This window comes from Ahaetulla prasina, chromosome 2 (assembly GCF_028640845.1).
Source record: "Ahaetulla prasina isolate Xishuangbanna chromosome 2, ASM2864084v1, whole genome shotgun sequence".
Classification (NCBI taxonomy): Eukaryota; Metazoa; Chordata; class Lepidosauria; order Squamata; family Colubridae; genus Ahaetulla; species Ahaetulla prasina.
The window spans coordinates 6,971,543-6,979,002 of record NC_080540.1 but is presented as its reverse complement, the minus strand read 5'-3'; the positions used below and the strand labels follow the sequence as shown (position 1 = coordinate 6,979,002).

The following is a 7,460-nucleotide window of genomic DNA, read 5'->3' as shown; positions in this document are numbered from 1 at the left end:
TACACCTGGATGAAACTGTCTATCTAGACCCGTTCCAGTCCGGTTTCCGCCCGGTTACAGCACGGAGACGGCTTTGGTCGCGTTGGTGGATGATCTCTGGAGGGCCAGGGATGAGGTTGTTCCTCTGCCCTGGTCCTATTAGACCTCTCAGCGGCTTTCGATACCATCGACCATGGTATCCTGCTGCGCCGGTTGGAGGATTGGGAGTGGAGGCACCGCTTATCGGTGGTTCTCCTCCTATCTCTCCGACCGTCGCAGTCGGTGTTGACAGGGGCAGAGGTCGGCCCGAGGCCCCTCACTTGTGGGGTGCCGAGGGATCGATCCTCTCGCCTTCTGTTCAACATCTACATGAAGCCGCTGGGTGAGATCATCAGTGGGTTCGGTGTGAGGTACCAGCTGTACGCGGATGACACCCAGCTGTACTTTTCCACACCGGACCACCCCAACGAAGCTATCGAAGTGCTGTCCCGGTGCCTGGAGGCCGTACGGGTCTGGATGGGGAGAAACAGGCTCAAGCTCAATCCTCCAAGACAGAGTGGCTGTGGATGCCGCATCCCGGTACAGTCAGCTAAATCCATGACTGACCATGGGTGGCGAGTCATTGGCCCCGAGGGAGAGGGTGCGCAACTTAGGCGCCCTCCTGGATGAACGGCTGTCTCTAGAAGATCATTTGACGGCCGTCTCCAGGAGAGCGTTCTACCAGGTTCGCCTGGTGCGCCAGTTGCGCCCCTTTCTGGACCGGGAGGCCCTTTGCACGGTCACTCACGCCCTTGTGACGTCTCGCCTGGATTACTGCGCTCTCTACATGGGGCTTCCTTGAAGGGCATCCGGAGGCTGCAGTTAGTTCAGAATGCGGCTGCGCGGGTGATAGAGGGAGCCCTCGTGGCTCCCGTGATAACACCCATCCTGCGCAGGCTGCACTGGCTACCTGTGGCCTTCCGGTGCGCTTCAAGGTTTTGGTGACCACCTTTAAAGCGCTCCATGGCATAGGGCCGGGTTATCACGGGACCGCCTACTGCGACCAGATACCTCTCACCGACCGTGCGCTCTCACAGAGAGGGACTCCTCAGGGTGCCGTCAGCTAGGCAGTGTCGTTTGGCGACGCCCAGGGGAAGGGCCTTCTCTGTGGGGGCTCCCACCCTCTGGAACGAACTCCCCCCAGGACTCCGTCAACTTCCTGACCTTCGAACCTTCCGTCGCGAGCTCAAGACACATTTATTCATCTGTGCAGGACTGGCTTAGATTTTTAAATTTAGAGGGGTTTTAAATTGATTTTAATATTTATATTTTATATTTATATTTCTATTTTTAATAATTCGGGCGCTAGAATAAGTTTTTTAAGGATTATTTTAATTGTATATTGATATTGATGTTTTATATGCCTGTGAACCGCCCTGAGTCCTTTGGGAGATAGGGCGGTATATAAATTCGAATAATAAATAAATAAATAAATAAATAAATGCAGGTAGTCCTCAGTTTATGACTGCAGTTGATCAAAAAATTTCTGTTGCTAAGCAAGATAGTTGTTAAGTTGCCCCATTTTACTTTTCTTGCCACATTTGTTAAGTGAATCCTGTAGGTAACATAGAAAAACTGTTAAGTGACTCTGGCTTCCCCATTGGCTTTGCTGGTCAGAAGGTCGCAGAAAGTGATCACACAACCCTGGGACACTGCAAATGTCATAAATATGAGTCAGTTGTCAAGCATTTGAAGTTTTCTCAGGTGACTTGGGATTCTGCAATGGTGGTAAGTGTGAAAAATGGTCATGTCACTTTTTTTCAGTGCTGTGTAACTTTGAAGAACCACTAAATGAACTGTTGTAAATTGTGGACTACCCATAGTTTTCTAAAATCTTATGCAAGGGCTATTTGAGTAATAATCCAAATAAATTGGAGTCCTTCTTAGATGTGCATCCATAAATTGCCTTTCTAGTGCAAACCAGAACAAGGTTGATCCCTAATCCTGCTTGTGGTTTTTCCAAGTTTAAATAGTTTAGAAGCCTTCTTTGCATGTAGAAATATTCTTGATTCTTTTTCCATATATTGTTTCAAATATTAAAAAAAATATCAAACACAAGTATCACATTATTCTTCAACTATCTTTTAGGTATAAAAAAATCCCACAACATTATTAGAGGTTATCTGATATCTCTTGCCTCAATATTGGCCCAAGTATCTTGACCGAGCCCTTTTTCTGGCTGTTCTACTTTTCCCATCCCTGCTTGTCTGAGGAAGGCTTCAGTGAGAAGTCTGATTGCTGCATCCAGGATGTCGGCTGTTGCTTGGAAAGTCTTGCAATCTTTAAAGGCCAAATTCCCTTCCTTTAGCAGCTATGATTTGTTTTCATACACAGTGCTTAATGAGTCCTTTTGTCAAAGGTTCCTTTTAAACCATATCCAGTTTGTTTGACTTGAGCTGAAAACATCCATCAAAAGTACTGAATTCTAGACAATTTACATTTTCTATCGGCCGATAAGGATTGTGGAGATGTTTTATTTTGAAAAAATATCCAAGATACAAAAGTGAAACATAATGTGCAAATTCTTGTGTAGTAAACATACAATGTGTAAGTTCTTTCTATGTTTGTTTCCTTATAGATTTTTAGTATATTTGTACTATAAAATGTTCTCTATAATATACTATTAATATACTATTATACTATATATTATTATCTATATAGTATATATTATATAATACTATATATTAACTGTCCATCTATGCTATATTATATTATTTTTACTCTTATAAACCCTGGTCTGTCTTTAAAGCCTCTCTTGGATTTCCTCTGTTGTTTTTCTACTTTATTCATGGACAGGAGGTAAAGTGCTGGCACCTTCCCAACACTGGGATTTGCTTTTTTGATGGCTTTTTTTCCTTTTATGACCGCATGACTTAGTGATGGAAATTCTCATCCAAATTCCATTCCTTAACCAAGGATTACATGTATCTGTCAGGATACATGTCTTGATCCCTGGACAGGATTACACTGTCTTGATCCCTGTTTTACACCCATCATGGGCAGTGAGGGTAGTTGAGTGAAAAAACAATGAATGGGAATTTTTAAGCTTGTGATGTTGTGCTCGTGCTTCCATACTCATTCTTACAAGTCAAGTCTTTTTCTCACTGGGGCAGCCTGCATGGGAAAACATTTAGTTCGGTCATGTTTACTTTGTAAAACAGATAGGAAAAATCATAGCAGCCAGGACTCAGACACAAGGCCCAAGATTAGGACTCTTCCATGATGACTCCACACCACTGAAATGGCTTTGCAGAATTGGCTCAAGGATATATTCTTCCATAGTCAGAGGGCCAGAGAAGACAGCCTTAGTAGGCAGCCTGAATCTGAGGTTGTCTTGGGACCTTGGCAAGGCAGCTGAACTTTGGAGAGGAGCTAAGAAACATTCCAATTTCTCTATCTGCCTTCTTTACCATGACTAGGAGCTTCAGGATACATAGCTATTATTATGGGCTTTGACTTTGAACCTATAGGAACTGGAAATATGACCCATCTATTGAAGAGATGAAAAGCTGGAATATAGCCATCTATGCAATCCTGACAGCCATGGTTGGTTCTTGTTTCCCTACCTGCAAAAAGACATGTTCCTTTCCAGCTAGAATGGTTGGCCGGGATATTTGAGTTGTCAATTACATGTTGTTGACTGATGGTTTTCCATCAAACTGGTGAAAGGGCACCGATTTTGCTTTTGTAATCATGTCAATTTTTTCATAATAGAAGACTTGACAAAATTAGCTGAAAAGAGACAGGCTTTTGGCAAGACAGAAATGTTCAATTTCATTCTTTTTAAATTGCTTCTTAACTATTTCTCCATTTCTATTTCCCCATTTCTAATAAAACTCTTCGTTGTTCTTGCAGTGTCACCTCCAAATACAGACTGATTTCTTCAAACCCATGAATTCTTCATTTCTTTTGGCTAGATAAACTGCACCTTCTTTTACTCCAAAGGTCTTAAGGTTCCTACTCATATTTCCTGCAGTGTATTCTCGAGTGAACACTTAAATAAAACTATTGTCTTTTTTTTTTTGCCTCATAGCATTTGAGCCTTATATTTACTTTTCAATATTTGCCTTTCCTAGTTTTGCAATTTCACCTTTTCTCCAGTCACACATGAGATTTTAATGTTCCATTTCTCCATCATTGGACCTGTTTTGAGGTAAAATTTCTAAAAGGTCTGCGAGTTTCAGTTTTGTCTACATTTTGGAACTTGATTTCTTTTTGGTGCCTTTTTTTCCTCAGGATTATTTTTATTATTGCAGGCTGCCACTTAGTGCTTCCAACTCTCCTTGGCTGCCCAGAGACATGATTTTGAAAAGGGAGCAGTAATAATTGAATTCACTAAAGAAAGTCAATACAAGTCTTAATTTTCCTTGCTTAATTTTCCCATCTTTTTCCTCCCTGTGTCTCTGTCAGCCCCCATATCTTCCATCACTTCAGGGTTGAGTTTGCCAACAACCACAACACAGAAGCTTGTCTTTTAAAGACAGGCTTTGTTTCTTGCCTTTTGACTGCCCTGCCATTTCTGACAGGATTTTTGCTCATTTTTGAGGCCGCTACAAACCCTTTGGCAGAGAAGCTGCTCTTGAGGAAAGCAGCTTTTGAGTCTCCACAGAGATTTCCTCAATGTTCCCAAGACCACAGATGGTTTTTAGACATTAAAAAGAGGAAAACCTTGAAACTGCCGCCTGCTGGAGATGACAGGACCTTTCTAGAGAGGCAATGTTAGAAGTCCAATACCCATCATCCGCGTCCCACATGGAACGGGCATCGCTCGCAGGATCAATTACTAGTAGCAGTAGTCTTAACTCCCACAAAAGGATCCACACAGAGAGAAACCATATCAATGCATGGAGTGTGGAAAGAGCTTTGCTTTTACCAGTCTTGATTCCCACAAGAAGACCCACTCGGGAGAGAAACCATATCAATGCATGGAGTGTGGAAAGAGTTTTAGTAGTAAATATGCTCTGATTCACCATGAAAGCATCCATACAGATGAGAAGGCATATCAATGCATAGAGTGCAGCAAAACTTTCTGTTATTATGAATCTCTTATAAAGCATCAAAAAATCCACTCAGGAGAGAAACCATATCAATGTAAGGAGTGTGGAAAGAGCTTTACTCATAGCAGTCATCTTAATTCCCACAAAAGAATCCACACAGGAGAGGAGCCATATAAATGTGTCGAATGTGGAAAGGGCTTTAAGTGGAATTCTAGTCTTACCACAAAAGGATCCACACAGGAGAGAAACCATATCAATGTAAGGAGTGTGGAAAGAGCTTTACTCATAGCAGTCATCTTAATTCCCACAAAAGAATCCACACAGGAGAGGAGCCATATAAATGTGTCGAATGTGGAAAGGGCTTTAAGTGGAATTCTAGTCTTACCACAAAAGGATCCACACAGGAGAGAAACCATATCAATGTAAGGAGTGTGGAAAGAGTTTTGCTCGTAACAGTCATCTTAATTTTCACAAGAGGATCCACACAGGTGAGAAGCCATATCAGTGCATAGACTGTGAAAAGACTTTATATTGTAGCAGTAATCTGAATTCCCATATAAGGATCCATCTAAGAGAAAAACCGTATAAATGTGTGCAATTTGGAGAGGGCTTTAAAAATACTTGTAATCTCACTTTCCATGAAAGAACCTGTTCTGTCTCCTTCTCCACTTCAAACCCACGAGCTGACCTTCAGCTAGTGGATTCACGACTCTTATCAGTCCTGGCAGAGAAATCGCAGCTGCCTGCCAAAGTTCAAACAAATGACTCACGTAGAAAGACTTTCAGCTCTTTTTGAAACGGATCAGCTAAACTTGGTTTCCCGTGGAGTGAGAGCAGTCCCAAAGCTCCTTATATATCCTGCTCCTGCCCCACCCTTCCTTTTGATGACGCCGCCTCTCTAATCTTCTGAAGCGCGGGTCAAGCCAAGCTTAATTATTATTATCAGCTGGGTCTGAAGGCGTAGCCTGGGGAAGGGAGGAATCAGGGAATGACAGCCTAATTATGTCCTCCAACTGGTCTGGTTCTGGCTCCTGGAGCCGAGCCAAAGGAATCAATGCTCCCGAGGTAAGCCTTACTGGCCCTTCCCCCTCACTTTCTGAGTCACTTTCGGGCATGGGGCCAGGTTCAGAGGCTGCAGTCACAACAGAACCCATACTGCAGGGTGGGGGGTGGATGCGGCCCACAATGAGATCACATCCGGCCCATGCAGTCATCCTGGAAACTGTAAGGAGTTGGCCCGCGTCACTTCAGCCCGGCCCACACCATCCTGGTGTGCGTTTATGTGCACAGGGGCCCAGATCGCCACTGCTGTCTGCAGAGCAACAAAAGTAGTCTGTGGAAGTATGGTAAAAAGAATAGTTGAGATCTTCCAACTTTATGAAATCTTTTTTTTTTTTCTGAGAAGTTGGAATTAGGATCATTTTTTTCAATGCTGTTGTAACTTTGAATGGTCACTAGACAAACTGTTCTAGGTTGAGGACTACCTGTCTGGGAATTCAACATAATACAACCAGAAGTAATAGAATAAGAGCACATATATATCAACGTATCATGTGAAAAGAATTTTGGGATGATGAATTCCTCTCACAAAAGAGACCAGAATGAGAAGTGAAATCCATGTTCAAAGACACTTTTTGAAGCATTGGAGCCATGGTGGTGCAGTGGTTACAATGCAGTATTGCAAGCTAATTCTGCTGACTGCCAGGATTTTGATTCTGACTGGCTAGAAGTTGATTGAACCTACCACTCTTCTGAGACGGGTAAAATGGGGACCCAGATTGTTGGAGGCAATATGTCAATTCTGTAAACCCTTTATGGAGTGTTGTAAAGCACTATGAAGCAGTATATAAGTTTATGTGCTATAGCTATTGCTATTTCGTCTTTCTATGACATGATAAGGAAATCTCTAAATTCAATTTAAATAAATTGGGTTTAATTGAAATTAATTGGATTTTAATTAGAATGGAATAAAATTAATTTTGGATATAAATAAAATTAAATATCATTGGAATGATTGTCCATGAGACATTTTAAAATTCTTTTTAATTAATTAAAAATTAAGCCCACAGGAAAACTTTTGGAAGGATTTGGAGGGGTGGGAATACTTCAGGTTTTCAGAGACTCGGGCTACTTTGAAGCTATTTATTCAAATACTGCTCAATTATAGTTCTGGATCAAACTGGTGAAAGGGCACCAATTTTGGTTTTGTAGCCCTTGTGTCACGTTTTTCCATTATAGAAGACTGAGGAAAATGGGCTCAAAGGAACCAGGCTTTGTGCAAGAGGTGTTAATTCTATTTTAAATTGCTTCTTAGCTCTACTTCCCTGTTTTTTTCTTTCATTAATGTAGATCTATCTCTTTGTTCTTGCAGTGTCACCTTCAAATCCACACTAATCTCTTCAAACCGGGATTCAACTGGAAGCGTCACAGCGAGACGGATGGGGA

At 42.1% G+C, this 7,460-nt stretch overlaps 1 pseudogene; it reads left to right on the top strand.

The window, feature by feature from the left end:
• Positions 1–4,179: 4,179 nt before the first annotated feature.
• On the top strand, positions 4,180–7,460 carry LOC131192039 (zinc finger protein 239-like; annotated as a pseudogene).